Source organism: Mobula hypostoma, chromosome 7 (assembly GCF_963921235.1).
Source record: "Mobula hypostoma chromosome 7, sMobHyp1.1, whole genome shotgun sequence".
NCBI lineage: Eukaryota > Metazoa > Chordata > Chondrichthyes > Myliobatiformes > Myliobatidae > Mobula > Mobula hypostoma.
In genome coordinates, this window is record NC_086103.1 from 60,552,080 (window position 1) to 60,572,737 (window position 20,658).

A 20,658-nucleotide genomic window follows, 5' to 3' on the forward strand; every position below is an offset into this window, starting at 1 on the left:
GCGGCACAGAGGTCTGAGTGGAATTAGGGAACATCTTTAAGAAAATATGTAAAATGTTTGAATAGCCAAGACAAGACACGTTATCAATAATCAAAGGTAAACTGGACAATTCCCTGTATGGGAAGGAAAAAAGGCATGAAACAGTTTATTTGGAAAAGATGATTGAAGAGGGAGATGTTAAGAATCAGAATCAGAATATGGCACATTAGCCCCTGTTACATTTGATTCATTTCTGCATTTGCAGACATCCGTACAGCAGTTTTGTTTTAACTTGTAATTTGTTTTCTTAAATGCCCTGTGTGTCTTTGGTGTGTCCTTGCTGTACTAAATTGCTATCAATCAATTCAAACACAGGAGAAACTAACCACCAGGTGCTCCTACTGTTGAGTAGATTTCACCGAGGTAGGAGCCCAAGAAATTAGGGTATATATATTTACAGCTGAGTGCCAGCTGCCTGCTCTCCCTGCTGTTGGATACAGAACAAGTCGGTTCGTGTCTAATGATTAGCTGCATGCTCTTGAGGCAATGGATGGGAGAAAGAAAGGACGTAGCCATGAAGATTGGGAGATGCTTTGGGGAAAAGGTAAATTGGGTGAGAGATCCAAGGTGCTAGGGTAGTGGGGAGATGAGGTAGAATGGCTTAGTCTAACATCCAGGACACTGATGCATTTTGGAGAAGCAGAACTTTGATCCATTGTCTAAGATAAAATGGTGAGCTGAATCTTGATAAAAAATGTAGTGCATCCTTTTTACTGTCAATGCTCATTTAGTATATTGAAATTTTAATGTGCTTATTTGTGTTAATTGCACACAATGATCGACAGCTCTCATTTCAACATTGTGTCTGCTCGAATGCTAATCCTGTCAGCATGTGGTTCTCTACACTCCAACAATACAAAATCCGATAAAATCAGCATTCTAAATGCTGCCCCGAAATTAAATTTCACCCTTTTTGATGTCCTGAACAGATGTTGCATTTAATACTAACATTCGATCAGGGAATTCCAAAAGAATGATGAAATTGAGAAAATTTACCTTTTAAATAATTATTCAGATGGGTTCAACCCTAGAGGCTTTTTAAAAACATGCCATGCACTGCCTGCATATATCACAGAATCCCTTTCTTAAGCACTAAGAACCATCATAAGCAGGTCACAGCCTGAAAGAATTCTCTCCATGGCAACAGCAGCAGAACAGGCTGCCTTGGAGACGAGAGAAAACTTGGGAAGGGAGACACGTGTTTTCAGAGTATGTGGCCAGGAAATTTGTGATTTGCACTGTGGGACTCATCAATAATATAACAAGTGTGGACAGGATTGAAAGCTTTAGTAGGCAGAGGCAGAACACAGGCATATCAGGCTCTCAGTTGGGACCCTTTAATTCACACCTCTAAGATGGCCTGCTTTTGGGTTTGCTCTTTGTTGCACTGGGAGTTATAAGCAAAAGTTGTGCGTCAATCGTCATGGTTTTGATTCCTGTTGGTAAGGGTGAGATAGGTATCGTGCACATTGATGATATCACTGTGTGCAGAAAACAAAACTGCAAGAATATTATTTGGACTAAGGTAATAGTACCTGAAGTAGCTGTCCTATTTTCTGGTGTTTTAGACTTAATGTACAGAAGCTTTTATACATGAAATAGGCACAAGCAGGGCCGTTTCTGGGTTATATTTATACATCAAATCAGGAGTACATACAGAAATTAAACTTCAATTGCTTGCAGATGCATGCTTTACTCATGTGTATTTTAGAGATTAACTCTTGTTACATTATACATTAGAACGTAAATCCTCTGTGAAGGGGAAGTCCTTGCTCATCTTCAAGAAACTGATGACTAGAAATGCTGGAGATAACTAATAACTTTGCATATTAAACATAGAACATAGAAATTTACAGCACATTACAGGCCTTTTGGCCCACAATGTTGTGCTGACCATGCAACCTACTCTAGACTGCCTAGAATTCCTCTAGCACATAGCCTTTTATTTTTCTAAGCTCCATGAATCTATCTAAGAGGCTCTGAAAACACCCTATTGTATCCGCTTCCACCACCGCCGCTGGCAGTTCATTCCAGGTACCCACCACTCTCTGTGTGAAAAACTTACCCCTGACATTCTCTTAGTACCTATTTCAGAATCAGGTTTATTATCACCGGTATGTGATGTGAAATTTGTTAACTTAGCAGCAGCAGTTCAATGCGATACATAATCTAGCAGAGAGAGAAAAAATATAAATAAATAAGTAAATCAATTATGTATATTGAATAGATAATTGAAAAATGTGCAAAAACAGAAATACTGTATATTAAAAATAGTGAGGTAGCATCCAAAGCTTCAAAGTCCATTTAGGAATTGAATGGCTGAGGGGAAGAAGCTGTTCCTGAATCGCTGAGTGTGTGTTTTCAGGCTTCTGTACCTCCTACCTGATGGTAACAGTGAAAAAAGGGCATGCCCTGGGTGCTGGAGGTATTTAATAATGGACGCTGCCTTTCTGAGACCTCACTTCCTAAAGATGTCCTGGATACTTTTGTAGGCTAGTACCCAAGATGGAGCTGACTAGATTTACAACCTTCTGCTGCTTCTTTCGGTCCTCATCATCTTATACACCTTGCTCAGGTCATCTCTCATCCTCTGTCGCTCCAAGGAGAAAAGGCCATGTACAGCCAACCTATTCTCATAAGGCATGCCCCCCAATCCAGGCAACATCCTTGTACATCCCCTCCGCACTCTATTTATTGTATCCCTATCCTTCCTGTGGTGAGCTGACCAGAACTGAACGCAGAACTCCAAGTGGGGTCTGACCAAGGTCTTATATAGATAACCTCAAGCAATTCTAGGTGTTGAGTTGCTGGGTTTTTAATGTACACTTTCACCTTGAGTTGCAGTAATCTGGACTAAAAACAAACTAGCAGCGCAAGCAGCATCCATGTGGTGGGGGGGGCAGTAAAGGAATCTGGGCTGGCTGGTCTTTTGGCAATAGCAGGGCAAGAGTGAGCTCAAGAATATTTTCCTCCTCAGAGGGGAACCACAGTAAAGTCAGTGCCAAAACCCTGAAATGGTGTCTCAGCAATCCTAATAATCCCTTGAAGGGAAGATTGCCGTTCTCCCCATCTGAAGAAACGGTAGAAATTTGGCATTACATGACTGCAGGCTGATTTTTTACTGCAGCACTGTGATGTTGGATGACTGCTTTTTAAACTCTATTGTCAACAAGACTATTGGTCGATGTCATGGTTGGATTCACAATTGTGCAACCAGTATTGCTGATCATTTACACATTGAGAAGGATAAACCCCACTCAAAGGTTGCACAATGCCATTTACCATCAGCTTTCTTATCAGCTTAGATAAGGGCCCCTTATTTAAGAAAGGATGAGCTAGCATTGGAGAGGGTCCAGAGGAGGTTTACAAGAATGATCCTGGGAATGAAAGAGTTAACATAGGAGGAGTGTTTGATGGCTCTGACCCTGTACTCACTGGAGTTCAGAAGAATGAGGGGAGATCTCATTGAGACCTATTGAATGTTGAAAGGCTTAGATAGAGTGGATGTAGAGAGGATGCTTCCTGTAGTGGGGGAGTCTCAAACCGGAGGACATAGCCTCAGACGTCCCTTTAGAACAGAGGTCAGAAGGAATTTCTTTAGCCAGAGGGCGATGAATCTGTGGAACTTATTGCCACAGACAGCCGTCAAGACTACGTCAATGGATATCTTTAAAATGAAATTGATAGGTTCTTGATTAGTTAGAGCATTAAAGATTAGAGGGAGAAGGAAGGAAAATGGAGTTGAAAGGGATAATAAATCAACCACAACGTGTTAAATGGCCTAATTCTGCTCGTATGTCTTATAGTCTTCTTCTACAGCCTGCCTTTCAAAGTCCTAATCCAAGAACTCTAGAGTGAACCAGTGTGAACCACAATTCCTAATGAGGTGATTTCTGCACATTTATTGTTACATTTATTGAAAATGTTAGAGTCAGTTATCAGAGATGTGATAACAGCACATTTGGAAAGCGGTGAAATCATCGGACAAAGTCAGCATGGATTTGTGAAAGGAAAATCATGTCTGACGAATCTCATAGAATATTTTGAGGATGTAACTAGTAGAGTGGATAGGGGAGAGCTAGTGGACGTGGTATATTTGGATTTTCAAAAGGCTTTTGACAAGGTCCCACACAGGAGATTAGTGTGCAAACTTAAAGCACATGGTACTGGGGGTAAGGTATTGATGTGGATAGAGAATTGGTTGGCAGACAGGAAGCAAAGAGTGGGAATAAACGGGACCTTTTCAGAATGGCAGGCAGTGACTAGTGGGGTACCGCAAGGCTCAGTGCTGGGACCCCAGTTGTTTACAATATATATTAATGACTTAGATGACGGAATTAAATGCAGCATCTCCAAGTTTGCGGATGACACAAAGCTGGGCGGCAGTGTTTGCTGTGAGGAGGATGCTAAGAGGATGCAGGGTGACTTGGATAGGTTAGGTGAGTGGGCAAATTCATGGCAGATGCAATTTAATGTAGATAAATGTGAGGTTATCCACTTTGGTGGCAAAAACAGGAAAACAGATTATTATCTGAATGGTGGCCAATTAGGAAAAGGGGAGGTGCAATGAGACCTGGGTTTCATTATACACCGGTCATTGAAAGTGGGTATGCAGGTACCGCAGGCGGTGAAAAAGGCGAATGGTATGCTGGCATTCATAGCAAGAGGATTCAAGTACAGGAGCAGGGAGGTACTACTGCAGTTGTACAAGGCCTTGGCGAGACCACACCTGGAGTATTGTGTGCAGTTTTGGTCCCCTAATCTGAGGAAAGACATCCTTGCCATAGAGGGAGTACAAAGAAGGTTCACCAGATTGATTCCTGGGATGGCAGGACTTTCATATGATGAAAGACTGGATCGACTAGGCTTATACTCATTGGAATTTAGAAGATTGAGAAGGGATCTTATTGAAACATATAAAATCCTAAAGGGATTGGACAGGCTAGACGCAGGAAGATTGTTCCCGATGTTGGGGAAGTCCAGAACGAGGGGTCACAATTTGAGAATAAAGGGGAAGCCTTTTAGGACCGAGATTAGGAAAAACTTCTTCACACAGAGAGTGGTGAATCTGTGGAATTCTCTGCCACAGGAAACAGTTGAGGCCAGTTCATTGGCTATATTTAAGAGGGAGTTAGATATGGCCCTTGTGGCTAAAGGGATCAGGGGGTATGGGAGGAAGGCTGGTACAGAGTTCTGAGTTGGATGATCAGCCATGATCATACTGAATGGCAGTGCAGGCTCAAAGGGCCGAATGGCCTACTCCTGCACCTATTTTCTATGTTTCTATGTTTCTATTGCCACTATAAAAGGCAGGATCTCCCACTGGCTACACTTTCCAATTTCAATTCCAATTGCTATTCTGACATGTCAGTCCAAGACCTCCTGAACTGCCACAATGAGACCAAACTCAAGTTGGAGGAGCAACATCTCATATTCCATCTGGGTAATATGGTGGCACGAACATTGGTATCTCTGACTTCAGTTAATTACTCTCCCCTCCCCCTTCTCTCTTCCATTCCCCATGCTGGTTCACCTCTCACCCCTTCTCTTCCTCTCCCTGCCCCTTACCTCTTTTTCTGGTTCCCCACTTACCTCCTTTCAGTCCATGCTCCACTGTCTTCTCTCATCGGATTCCTTCTTCTTCAGCCTTTACCTCTTCCACCTATCACCTATCTTGCTACTTCATTTCCCCCTCCCCCTTCCACCACCCACCCACCTTCCAACTCATCTGGTTTCACCTGCCAACTGTCTGCTTTTACTTCTTCCCCTTTCCTTTCGAGTCCAGATGAAAGATCACAGTCTGAAATGTTAACTTTATTTCCCCTTCATAGATACAGCCTGACTTGCTGAGTTCCTCCAGCTTTTGAGTGTATTTTTCAAGATATCCAGCATCTGCAGAACATTGTGTCTATTTCTTGCTGTCTTCCCTAGTTGGGTATGAGTCATGTTTATTGGTTACCACATGCAGGTTCTGTTATGTTTTGTATTTCCTGAAACTAACTGAAAGAAAAACACAGGAGCTAGGATACTAGTCTACTTAGTTTGTTTCCCCATTTTTTAGTGAGGCACTCACATATGACGTGGTGGCGTAATGACGTATACCATTCGCTTACTTCTTATATATGACCCATAATGAATTATGTAACAAACAAAGGTTGCTTAATCAAACAATATATTGTCAATATTACTCAAGTATTACTGAAATATTAAATACACCATTTTCCATCCTGTAAATGCGGTAGCACTTTCTGATGTGTTGACTGTCAGTGTAAATTCAGATGATGGATGATTTTAATCATCTAGGTTTTCCTAATGTTTCACTAACTGGTTTAAGTTCCATTTCACCTGTATCTGAAATAAGTGTTTCATTTACGTGATTCATTTCAAAACATCCAAATGTCCTAAGACATGGAATATTTTTGAGGACGCAAATAACTAGTAGCTGGCAGGCTCCCACAAAAGCAGTGAGAAAACAGGTAGGTAATTTGCCGGTTATGGAATAAGTACTAGTGATTCAGTTGTCAATGTTCCAGTTCAGCACCAGATGACTTTTTGCGTTCAGTTGAGAGATCAGTGCATTAGGTGAATGCTTTTGGAAATTATTAGAATGAACAGGCAGCATAAGATTGGAATTTTGTCTTCCTTGTGCCAAACAGCTTTATCTTACTCTCTCGCATACTGTCTTTCCTACACACATTTTCACTGGTACTCTACTTCAACCATCACTGCATTGTCAGATGATAGGGCTCTTCTGCCAGCTTTAAGCCAGGTTTATTTTACAGTAGTCTAAAAGTGCCATCAATTATTATCTTTGGCACGGGACTGTAATGTGTAGTTTCATTTGTAATTATTATTTAATGTCTTCTTAATTAATATTTAAAAGCTGTTGTATTTAGGATTGGTAATAACCATTGAAATCTGACCTGCTCAATGTAGGGTTTCAGTGCAGCTGGTATGCATGTATCCCAGGCCCCTACTGGGAATTTGATCTATTGAAAATCTCCCAAGTCACCAAAATATTCTGAGTAGGTTATCACATGACCCATTGTATTACCAAGCAATGCTGGTTGCTAGAGGAATAAGAAAACTGTGGAAGTTTTACCTATGCATTTTGGATTAAATTGTAGGACAGAAAAAAAAATCCTCCCATGTTTGCACAAGCTTTATTACAGTCTGGAAATGGAAAGGAATCTGAAGACTAAAGACAGTAGAGAATATTCAGGAGCAAATAATTATCGGTCATCCAGAAACACATTGGTAAATAAGAAATCTAACATTATCACAGGTAAACTGCGTGTACCTTTGCAAATATGGTCAATGTTGCAATAGACTATTTTATTCCTTTTCCAGTAGGTTTTTGTCCTTGCTATATAAAGAGTATTTATATGTATTTTAATTATGAAAAATTGATATGACCAAACTGTTAACAGTTATACAGCAAATGCTTCTTTCAAAATTGTCCCCTAATTGATTGCTAGTGTCAGAAAAGATTCATATTGATATAGAAGACTCCAAAGCAAATATTAGTGTTTAAGATGGTGTCATGAGAATACTCTGCACCATGATGTAGAGCATAGATATTGGTCCGTTTTTAAAATTTTGGATTTTATTCCTTGAAAGTCACATATATATTTTCAGTAGTAAGGATTATGTGAATATTTGTACAATATTTTGGCTCAAGAATATCAAGCAGATTAATATAAAATCTGGAATACCTGTCTTGTAAAGTTTGAGATCAAATATAAAATTATTCCTGCAAGTAAAGTCAATTATTGTTCGATTTTTCCATTGCAAGTTTCCCTGAATTACTTGACTGCCGTGCAAAGTGTAGCCGCTAAAAAGAAAATCCTTTACTGACAGTAATTAATAACATGAAAATAAAGCATAAGAGAAAAGAAGTTCAGAAAGTCAATCTGGTCTTGTTTTGAGTAGCGCAGTGCACATTGGGGGTTAATCCATGAGAGAAGTATGATGAAAATTGAAAAACTGCTAGAAATCTGAAATAAAAACAGAAAACGTTAAAGCACCGAGCAGGCCAGGCTGCTTCTGGAGAAAGAGAAATAGTTAATATTTCAGATTTAGGATCATTCTTCATAAGTATGGTGCTCATTTGGTAACAAAAAAATATCTATTGATTGCAGGGAGCTTAATGCTTTGTATTTTTTTAATGCATTACTTGCACTGTACAGATGCCGTAAACAGGTTTCCCATCATTTACATTAGTGATAATAAATCTGACTCTGATTCTGAAATCTAATTTGATGCTTCTTCTGAATAAGATACTTCTTGCAGAAGAGATATTCTTAGGCTGATTCAGTGCATGGTAATTGCTTAAAAGGAAAATATTGTTTGTCCTATTCCATATCTTAACAGTAACCTTGGAAATTTCTTTTCAAAACTGTGAAGATTTTGTATTTCTTATCCATCTCTATCTGCTAAAATATCTCAGTTTATAGTATTAAGTCATGGATGAAATTATCTTTTACTATTTTACTTTACTTGGAGCATGTTCTCAATGTAGATCCCTATTTCTGTGAATTAGAATGTAATGACTTTTTTTTGCTCCAATTTAAATCTCTGACACCTTTACTGAAGAATAGCAGAGATCATAATGTACTTTTTTTTTACACTTTCTACTTAGCTTCATTATTTAAGCTTAAAGAGCCCAACGTGAATCTCTCCTGAGAGTACATATTTCATTTGCCAGGGATCAGCCCTTTACTTCACTCTTTGTTTGAATATGTACCTTGTGTCTGCGACCAAAATGGGGTATAATTCTTGCGATGCAATCTGTCAGCGTATTTTACAGTTTCACCATGACATCATCTCACTTGCACTCTCCCAGCTTCATAATGAAGTTCAATAATTCATTTGCTTTATATAGATACTTCACAATATCATGTTATGCCTTTGAAGTATCTGGCTGGCTGTTCCATTTTGGTGGAAGATTCCCTGCTTATATTTCTGTCACTAGTGTCTTAACCCCTTAATGAATTAAATACATCATCTTTTCCACCAGCAGAATCTTTGTCTGACTTGATAAGATCTGGTTCATGCTTCTACCTGATGTGTTTTCAGCAATCTTCTGTGTTTGTGCAGAATGTGAGAAAAATTTGAGGTTAAGAATTTAATAGTAACTGTTTAATACTCGGAGACACATGCATCCACAATAACATGTTATCTGACCTAGTGGTTAATTATATCTTGAATAACTTTTAATGCTTTTGACATTACAATTTGCTAGTGGATCATTCAACTAAATCACAGCTTGAGTAAAGGTTTTTAAAATTTTATTATTGTTTACTTTAAATTTAACCCTTATTTATCTCTTATTTTCTACAAGCCTGATTTATTACTTTTGATTCACGTAATACATTTCAACATGTCTCCCTAAGCTACTCCCCACAGATGCTGACTGAATTTTGAGTATTCTCAGCATTTTCTGCTTTATCCCTCTGAACCTGCATTTAAAAATTAGACTCTCTTCCACCATTTATAACGTGCAAAGTATACACAAGCGTCACTTTGTGCCTCCTTTGAAACATTTTTTGAAGTCCTGCCAATCAGACACTTCAATTCCTACCTCATTTGGTTCCTTCCATTCCAATCCTGTGCAGGTTTCACTTATCTGTTTGTGATGATGTTTTCAAAGTGGCTGGCTCATTTTCATCATGTAGTGACAGGAATTGGATTAAAGGATCACGACTAACAAACTTAGTAAATAATTTACAATAAAATATAAACACCACATTGAAAACTATTAACTACGAATTAGCACACCTTTCCCAGGACATTGTTTTAAGATACATACTTTTTAAAATTGTTGCAATCTATAATGACTGAGGGTTCAGTGGTGAATTGTTAATTTCATTTTTCTGTCCCCTCGTTCATGAAAGTGATATTGTCATTTATCACAGGGGCTCAGAAGTACCCATGGCCACAAGAGCACAAACAACCCTACTGCAAATGTGGGAGATTGCAAAATGAGCCCAGTGCCATTATCCCCCCTTGCATCCCTTTTACTGCTCTGTCTTACCAATTTGCCCTTACTTTCATGGCTGTCAGGACTTCCTGTGAGAAATTTTATTAAATTGGTAAACCGCTTTCGAAGAGTTAACATGCACAATGTGTAACATCTGTGAACCTATCAAGCAGCCAGCACCTGTGAAACATACACATCTTGTTCTAACATTTAAAGGGCTGTTTAAATATTGATCTCTTTAAATATTGACCAAAATATTGATTTCTTAAAGCATGGACATTCCTGTTTAATATCTTTGTGGTGGATGTATTTTAATCCAAATGTGCCCTAAGGCTGTAGAGTAAAATATTAACATTCTACATTATTGTCTTGCAAATATTAGGGTTGTCTAGAAATTGTACAAAGTAGAATGGTGGGGATGAAGTGGGATAATGCTCAAAAAAACAGTATTGTGCAATTGAACCTCTAGGTAATTGATTGGATTTCAGGTCTAATTATGTATATTTCTCTTTTTCTCTTTTTAAACGTTGAATTATCTCATGGAAGAATCTGAAACACTTTAAAGACATCAATAAAAGTGCTACCAGTTTTGCAATGGACACAATGCAAATAACAGAAATGTAAAGCAGGAATGTTGAAAATGATATGTTGCTTCCAGCATCCTAGTAAGGTATGGAAGGGACATGATTTTGGGTCAAGCAAGGATTAAATTTTGGAGATTTTAACCTATGTAGATACTTGAGTCCTTGAAGGGAGTCATAACCTTGTTGTGGTTTGGAGGCCGGCCTGAATTGTTCTGTTCTTTATATTCATACATACCGTGGGTTACTAATAAAGAACCATTTTCTGGAAGAAATGGAACTTTTATTTAACAACAACCACAACGTTTTTACAATACCATGTTTCTCGATCTTTCTATCATCTCTGCACATGCTCAGAACTTTCTCCAATCATGTTCTTACACGTTATATCACCACATGAATGACCCAGTGAACTACGTTAGCAGGAAACAGGGCTTTATGCTTTGGCTCTTCGTAGGGTGACCCATGCCAAACAGGTCAAAGGGTAGAGTTCTGACTAACAGTGGTCTACTGGTCCTCCAGGTTCAGGGGTTTAGCTCATTGCTAACAACCTGGACTGGTAAAACAATATTGTTACAGAAATAGCAATAAAGAATCCTTCTACAACTGAGTGGCCAAGGACAGACAGATGGAGGACTTTCATTGCTACCCTAAACTCCATCAGGCATAATGGTCAGTAAGTAAGATGCTTGAGTGTAGAGTTTGTTGCCTTGTGGAATTTCTATCCTTGTAATCTTATTTATTATTACTGATAAAATATATTTTGACAATGCTTTTTACATTGGTATCTAATGCCATTCTTAACTTAATTATAACTACTTATGAAACGATTTGTATAGACTGCAGTTCTGAAAGACAAGCGTGATTATTAATGTAGCAATGATCACACAATGTATTACTGTGATATAGTCATGTGTCACATTCAAGTGATTATGAAGGGAACTTGATTGAAAGACAATCCCTTGCTGAAGATCATAACTATGTGTGAAATTAAATGCTAATATCGGCTTTCATCTGATGTATTTTTACAACCAGTAGAATCACATTCAAATGTAAAACAAGAGAATTCATGGGAATAATGACCCGGTGTTCTCGCCTGCAAAGCAGACAACTTCTGCTATGTTACTTCTGCCTTAATGAAAATTGATTCAGGAAAACAGCAGCATGACAGGTCCAGTTCAAGGTTCACTGGTAAGACATATACAGGACCTGAAACACTCATCAGTTGAGGCTCTCTGTTGTGGAGCCTCCAACGAGTTTGCCTCTGCAAAAAAATTGAAATCTTAGGCACTCCTTTTCTTTCCAGAATCCAAATCAAATCCATTTTGTTTTGATACATCAGTAGTCATAGTTGGTTTTTTTTGTGTTAGAGGCTGAGTAGTTGGAAAATGGAAGTTTTGATATATTATTGAATAGGGTTTCAAAGAACATTGTTAAAAAAAATGTAAACTATTAAGAAAAAATAGAATATTCTCACATGTCAATCTAGTTCATATATTCTTTAGGTAGGTCCTCTTGTCTCAGGAATTTATGATGTTTGAATGACATTTCTGTAATGCCACATCCTTTCCACTTTATTCAGAACATTGTAATGGATGTATGACTCTTACTGCAATAACTTAAATATGAATTATTTGGCATATAGACCATGCTAATATATATACAAACCAGCCAATGTTTGCTTAGCATTCTTCTCAAATATTTATATAAAGCTTAGTTTCATAGTTCATCAGTTTAAATGTATTTTCAGTTAGTTGTGTAATCCATTAGTGTTACAGATTAACTAATAACTGCAGGTAAGCATTAAGTACCACTAAGCTCCTTTCTAAAACACAGGCCATCTCATTATTGCTATAAAGAAAGAAATTCCTGTACAGATTATAAACAGGAGAATACTGCTGAGCCTGTAAATCTAGAGTAAAATGCTCAGTAAGTCAGGCAGCATCTGTGGAAAAAGAAATAGACAATAGAACTAGAAAAAGAGACAGGATGAATTTTAAGTGATACACAGGGAGGGGAAAAGCAACTGTACTTTCGTAAGTCTATTATGACTCCAATTTTTTTGTGTTTAATGAAAGGTCATTGAACTGAAGCATTTTAGCATTTATTTTCTCCCTCTCCCTCCCTTTCCTTCTCCCTTACTCCCTCTCCCTCTTTCTGTTGTTCTCTGTCCAAGCTGTTGTGTGCTATTTAATCCTTTCAGGAATTTATGTTTACACATTTTATTAATGAAAGATTCCCTAAGTAGACATTCAACTCTTACAATATATTTTTAAAGAATTACTGTAGTTATTTTAAAATTTTTTTCTGCTCCGTATATTACTTCTACATTTAGTGAGAACAGTAGTGAAAAGCCAAGAAAAAGCACATTGGGTAACAATGTAACACATTGAACTTTAAATTAGAAAGGGCAGAGTTAAATTGACCATTTTCAGACACCATCATCGAGGTTAGCCCGAATGTGTTACTACACTTAAAGAATCCCTGCGTATACATTGTCAATCTAATCACCAGAACTGGGCATTAGATTATTTTAACTGGGTGGCTGATGTTAGTTTGGAATTGGTAGACTGAAGGGCCTGTTTGCAAGCTGTATCTCTATAATTATGCCTTTATGACTCATTTTTAAAAAGAGCTGTGAGCTTCTTTAAATGTTTGACTAAAATCCCACATCTAATATCTAAAAAGCAGAATATTTGATCATTTATCTAATCTTTTTGGTGGACCTTGTTCGTCAAAATACACAAATTCATTGCATTGTAATACGACAATAAATCCATTTTATTGATGGTGATCATAGCAAGCTTATAACAACTACATCCTACAGTCGTTAAAAGAGCAATATGAACAACCGTATCATTTTGTTGCTCTTCACAGCTCTGCATTGAATGTGGAATGATGCTGATTGTGTTGATGATATAGGGGCAGTAATGAAATATTGATCGAAGAATTGCCTGTTTGCTATCATTATCATGACACTGAATTTCAAAAGGCCTGCAGGCCTGCAGTCTGTCTACCAATACATGCATTAGGCATGGAATTGCTGTTTCAAACATGATGAATAATTTTTAGCCCATAGTAAAATTAAACCAAAAAGTAAGTTTATGATAAAGATAGTCTACTGAAAAAAATCAGTAGAAAACCAAAATGTTCACTGGATATAAATTGAAATCTGCAGGAAACCAAAAAGGGGGAAATATTATTTATTTATTTAGAAAAGTATAATCAAAGAAATGAGAGGCCAGTTTGGGAAAATTTGGAACCAAAATGGATATGAATTTGTTCAAGTACGGCTAACGTACATAGTATTTATTTTGATTCAATTTTCACTGAACTGGAATTAAGGAAATTTGTTAAAAATAGAGCAGAAAGTGAAAGATTGGCAGAGCAGTAAGTCACTTTCCAGGTGAAAAGCATCCTAGTTTGCTAAGAGTTGTGAGAGTGGAAATAGTAAACGGTTTGATCTAATTGTTTTTAGATATGGGACATGCACGAAAGGCTGGAGGACAGCGGGTTTTGCCTTCCTGTTCAGGAAAGGGAAATGGTGAATAATCATTTAAATTAACATTACCATTAACAAGCGCATTGTAGTTGCTCTTCTTTGCATTGTGGTATGTAGGCCTTGGATTATTTCTCCAACAGAGATGAGACGCCAGGATCACGAGGCTCTGCATCACTCTGGCTTGACATGGGTTTCAAGTAACCATCATTTTGCACTTCTTTATTTTGTCTAAATGCGCAGAGAATGTTTGGGACTTGGCAGTTCCTAAAATAAAGCTCATAAATGGTACACTGTGTTTATTGCCCGCCTGTTAACACCTGACAGTCATCGGTTAATGTAGTATATTTGTATAACTCACAATGTTCTAACCACAACAGGACTTGGTTTCGTAAAAATAATCACAGCCTAAAAACAAACAGCTTGGGTCATGTGATTTCAGAACCAGCCCTCCTGTACATGGGTTGAAATATTTGCACATATAGTATGTTTCATGTAACAGTGAATAATGACTGAGAAGTTACTTTTTTGGAGTTGTTGTAAACCCTACACTTGCAACTAACCTTTTATTGGAGTTCAGTGCTTAAGGAGCTAATAAATACACGATTTCTACAGTTGTTAGAAATAACTATTACTGAGCTCCAACTTGTTTGGCATTAAGACATTTATTATATTTATCCAAGTAGTTGGTTGAATATGCTGTAAAGTAATCCAAAAGCAATGCGAAGTTTAAACATTCCTGTTTGCTGATCCAAACTGGCTCTGGCTCATTTTCACTTGATATGTATATATAAAGGTTATACGATTCCAGCTTACACTAGGATAGCCCGAGAGCTAGTTCTGTTTTCTCTGAACAGGGGCGCAACCACTCCCCACATGTCGCCATCTACTTTTGCCTGCATGAACCTGTTATCCCATTGAACAACCTCCTCTAACCTACTCAAATCCTCCAAATCAAAGGTATGGATATGTGAATCCATGTGGGGTTTGGCTATGCTTGTTTCTCTGTGAAATAGGGGTAATATTTATTATTTCACTTGATATGTAAAATATATACCATTCTTCCAGTGTGCCATTGATTTTATTGGTGCCGTGTCCCACTGCAGTACAGAACAAAAAGTGTACATCACTTTTACTGCCAATTTTCACCTTGTCTTCACTTTCAGTTGGCTCTTCTCTTCACTTTCTTGACTTCTCTATGTCCAATTCAGTGGATAAATTGCTGTACAACCTTTCCAGGTAAAGTTTGATTGAATTGTACATCTTGCACTCTAATTTGCTGCACTTGTCAATCTCAGTATCATCTCTTCGCAATGAGGAGCTCAAACTCACTGTAGAATTCAGTTAATTGTGGTGACCCTGTGCTTCCAATTGCCTGTCACTTTAATTCTCCACTCCACTATCACTCTAACCTCTCACTCTTTGGCCTCCTACAATTTGAAGAAAGTTCAATATAAAGTCAGGAATATTGTCACATCTTCCAGCCTGACACGATATACCTTTTAGTACACATCTTTGAGTTAATCAGTTTCATGTAACTTATTACTCCAGTCATGTGTCTCACAGTTCCAACATACCATTTGTTTTATTGTTTTGTCTATCCTCTTTGTTATGTTTTAGATTTCATTCATCTGCTTCACTTTGTACCTCATCCTGACATATGATGGTAACATCTTTATTTTGACACCATTTGTGTTCAATTTCTCCTGGCCTCCACCTACACAAGTCTTCCCCTTAATTTTCTCACCCCTCCCCTTATAGACCTCTCCACCACCCCCACACCTCCTGTGCAACTAAATTATGGTTTAAATCTAACTTTTCCTATTCTGATGAAATGTCATCAAAATGACCTGCTGAGCGTTCCCAGAAGTTTTTAATACAGTGAAATAACTTTGGGTATTCCCAAATCACTATGACATTCTTTGCAGTGTGTCTATCTGTCCTTGCATGATATATAAGGCTACAAATCCCTATTTGTGAATATCAAGTTTGATTAGAGCCTCATGACTTCATTTTATTTATAGTCATGTTGCTTATTATTAGATAACCTTGGTATGAGTAGCTCATCTCACCTACCATTTTGCATGTGCAAACACCACAAAAGTGTACAACCTGGAAAAGTGTGAAGTGTTCATTTTGGAAGGTCGAATTTGAAGGCAGAAAGCAGGAATTATGGCAGGATTCTTAGCAGTATGGAGGAACAGAGGGATCTTGGGGTACATTTCCATAGATTCCTCAAAGTAACTGCGCAACTTGATAGGGTTGATAAGAAGGCTTACAGTGTGTTGGCCTTCATTAGTCAGGGCACTAAGTTCAAGATCCGTGAGGTAATGTTACAGCTCTACATATAACACCCTGGTTAGACCACACTTAGAGTATTGAGTTCAGTTCTGTTGCCTCATTATAGGAAGGACGTGGAAGCTTTAAGACAGGGTGCACAGGAGATTTATTAGGATGCTGCCTGGACTAGAGGTCATGTACTATGGAGATAAGGTTGAGTGGGCTAGGTCTTCTCTCTTGGGGTGAAGGAGGATGAAAAGTGACATGATAGAGGAGAACAAGTTGATAAGAGACATAGATAGAGTGAATAGCAAGGGACTTTTTCCCAGGGTGGTAATGGTTAAAAACAAGAGGGTGTAAATTTAGAGGAAAATTTGGAGGAAAATATGGGAGGGATGTCAGAGCTAAGTTCTTTACACAGAGAGTGGATAAGTGGTCAGGGGTGGGTGCAGGGGCAGGTACATTAGGGGCATTTATGAAACTCTTAGATAGGCACATGTATAACAGAAAAAAGAAGGATTGTGTAGGAGGAAAGGCTTAGATTAGTCTTAGAATAGATTGAAGGGTTGACACAATATTGTGGGCTGAAGGGCCTGTACTGTGCTGTACTGTTCTATGTTCTATGTTGTTGCACCTTAAGAATGCTGTACACACATGCTTTACTGATTGCGCAAAGTTCCTCGATGCCATGCAACATGATAAATCTTGAAATATTAGAACTATTTGGTACAATCACTTGTGGAACGTTCTGAATCCAAGTTATACCTGAACTGTACAATTTCCCATAAAGGTGTCTTGTTTCCTGCTAAGTATAAATAAGTTTTAACCTGGGCTTATTTATTGCAGGAGCATCACACTGGGGCAAATTCATACTCGAAGTTCATTGCTTAATAGCTTTTATAGATATCAACTGAGTCATCATTTCTGCTGAGTCCACGAGTTCACTGTAAATTCTCCTAGGTGCATCATCACTGATGTAACTATGATGCAGATTGAAAATGCTTATGATAGATAGTATGAAGACCCAAAGCTGTATAAGCAAAGTCAAATAGTTTGTTCAGTGATGTGGATGTTCATTGAAGGTGGAAGAGTTTGTTTAGTCTGAAATTTAGTATGCAATTTAAGCAGGATTTAGACTACCTTGCAGCCACGTCCCTCCATGCTGAAAACTATAAAGCTACTATTTTCTTCATTTAAAACTTCAAATATTGCTCATTGAACATTGTGGATAATCTATTGTGGACATTATTTCTACTCTTTTGTTTAATTGAAGCTTCTGAATGTTCTATTATCAGTCATTCAATTCCTTATACTGTATTTTGTATAATGTGTCCTTCAATCACAATTACCTAACACTGATGAATTGGAGAAATTAATCAAATATACTATATCTGAAGATTCTAATCACAAGGCTTATAAGCAACAACAACGCTCTTTTTTATTTTAATGTGTAAGATTAACTAATTCGCTTCATGTCATTTTGTCATCTTCACATATAATCATTATTTTGAAGGGTATTCTTTGTTTCATTTCAAAAGTGGATGATCAGTATTCAAGAACAAAACAGTTTTTGTAACTTTTCTCTCCCTTTATTTTCTGATCAGTTTTAGCTTCAAAAACATGAATCTTCATCTAGTGGGAGGCCCAACAACAACTCAAAATGCATTCGTTTGGTTGGTGTTATGTTTTGTAACTTCAAAGCATTAGACTAATTCGAAAGAAGACACAGGAGTCCGTAATATCCGTAATGAGGGTCGAACTTTGAGTTTACTTTAAGCGAGGCGTGCATGTTTCATGTGGTAGCGCGATGATGTATGCAATTCGCATATTTAAACATATAGCATAAAATATATTATTTAAAGGAACAAGAATGCTTAATTAATATGCACAAGATTACTCAAATATTATTGAAGTATTAATTACACAACAGTTGGAAAGAAATAATGTTTTATCATTCAATAAATCTTGTAGACCTTTCACATTAATGCGATCCCTTTAGTATACTGAAGATAACTTTGCTCTAAATAATTACTTTTGTCAGTATGCATAGATATACATCTATTTTAATTTAAACATCTGTACCCATAAATCTATATATAGTCTTTCAAAATTAAGCTATCCTCTAGAAATGATATAAATTCATTCAGCTTCCACTTTATACTTCAGCGACATCAGGAGAAATTTGATATAACATGAATTCTGCAAATATTCATTAAATTGATATCCCCTGATCTTCTAGTATAATTAACCAGCTGCACATTTTCACTCAGTTCTTGTTTGTCAACCTCATTCCAGGTTTTCAGAGCACTAAGCCTTTTTGTCCTCCGAAGACAAAATTAGTCAACACTTTCACGATTGCCAGGTTGTTAATTTCATTCCTGATGGGTTATGGATATTGCCATGTCATGGCTAAACTATTGATTTAATATATTTTGTGTTTCTTTTATATTTTCTAATGTGTGACCACTGTCTTCCAAAAATCTTAAGAAATAATAAATGTTGAACTCCACCAAAAATGTTGTAATTCAAAGAATGTTATCGCGCACAATGCTGGTTCATGTACTGACCTTGTGAAAGGTCCAGTTAACTCACTTTCTTTTTGATTTCTCTTTTTGAAATATCCATCTATATTTTTAAATAGCACTGACATTCAGCATAGTGTTCACACAATTATAGCAATGTGTTAATTATGAAATGTGTAAACATGCATTGAAAAGCAGAAGACAAAGATTGTATTTTTAATTGCAATGAAGTACGTCTGTAACAAATAGTTATTTACTGAACTCATCAAATTTGCATTAATCAGACATTTGACACAAAAGAAAAGAATTCAATATTTTGATTGGCATGTATTGTAGTTTAAGTTGCCAGTGCTTTCAGGAAGAATTGATGGCTGGTTGCTGCAGAATTAGGTCAGTGAATTTAAACCTTCTCAAAATTAAGTTGGATCTTACTGTATCTCGTTTGAAAATAGCCAAAGCAAAAGTCAGCTGGAATCTGCTGACAGATAGGCTGCTAAATGTGACACAGCACGTTTTCTGGATCAAAGGGGAGCAGAAAGATAATGAAAATGTAAGAACTGCCTGAAACAAAGTCTCTAGGTTGTAAGATTTTAATTTTGAAGTAGACGTAGGACAATATTAGGTTTTTCAATAGCTTTTTAAAATAATTATCAGAACACTTCTTCACCTTAAAAGAAAAATCCTTCAGTGTTCCTATCAACTTCCCTATCTAGTTCTCATTGCATCATCCACATCCAGTTAGCCCTGAGTGAGATTGTAGGACGTGAAAAAGTTGCTTAACCAAAAATCTCTTGTTCATCAACAAATAAAATTGAAGCTTGATATTCAATATTTACACAGTGCCACGGGGATCAGTGCTGGGTCCATTGTTATTTGTCATCTGTATCAATGATCTGGATGATAATGTGGTAAACTGGATCAGCAAATTTGCTGATGATACAAAGATTGGAGGTGTAGTAGACAGTGAGGAAGGTTTTCAGAGCCTGCAGAGGGACTTGGACCAGCTGGAAAAATGGGCTAAAAAAATGGCAGATGGAGTTTAATACTGACAAGTGTGAGGTATTGCACGTTGGAAGGACAAACCAACGTAGAACATACAGGGTTAATGGTAAGGTACTGAGGAGTGCAGTGGAACAGAGGGATCTGGGAATACAGATACAAAATTCCCTAAAAGTGGCGTCACAAGTAGATAGGGTCGTAAAGAGAGCTTTTGGTACATTGGCCTTTATTAATCAAAGTATTGAGTATAAGAGCTGGAATGTTATGATGAGGTTGTATAAGGCATTGGTGAGGCCGAATCTGGAGTATTGTGTTCAGTTTTGGTCACCAAATTACAGGAAGGATATAAATAAGGTTGAAAGAGTGCAGAGAAGATTTACAAGGATGTTGCCGGGACTTGAGAAACTCAGTTACAGAGAAAGGTTGAATAGGTGAGGACTTTATTCCCTGGAGCGTAGAAGAATGAGGGGAGATTTGATAGAGGTATATAAAATTATGATGGGTATAGATAGAGTGAATGCAAGCAGGCTTTTTCCACTGAGGCAAGGGGAGAAAAAAACCAGAGGACATGGGTTAAAGGTGAGGGGGGAAAAGTTTAAAGGGAACATTAGTGGGGCTTCTTCACACAGAGAGTGGTGGGAGTATGGAATGAGCTGCCAGATGAGGTGGTAAATGCGGGTTCTTTTTTAACATTTAAGAATAAATTGGACAGTTGCATGGATGGGAGGTGTATGGAGGGATATGGTCCGTGTGCAG

At 37.6% G+C, this 20,658-nt stretch overlaps 1 protein-coding gene and 1 long non-coding RNA gene across 2 annotated transcripts in view; one reads left to right on the forward strand and one right to left on the reverse strand.

Moving 5' to 3' along the window:
- The window catches only part of LOC134348929 (uncharacterized), a 57,470-nt gene extending 47,806 nt beyond the window's left edge, over positions 1-9,664 (reverse strand). Inside the window, exon 1 of the long non-coding RNA XR_010018526.1 lies at positions 9,623-9,664. This is a non-coding gene — a long non-coding RNA (uncharacterized LOC134348929). The remainder of the gene's footprint in view (positions 1-9,622) is intronic.
- neurl1b (neuralized E3 ubiquitin protein ligase 1B) overlaps positions 1-20,658 on the forward strand; it is a 437,909-nt gene that overhangs the window by 240,324 nt on the left and 176,927 nt on the right. The gene's annotated exons all lie outside the window — the stretch shown is intronic.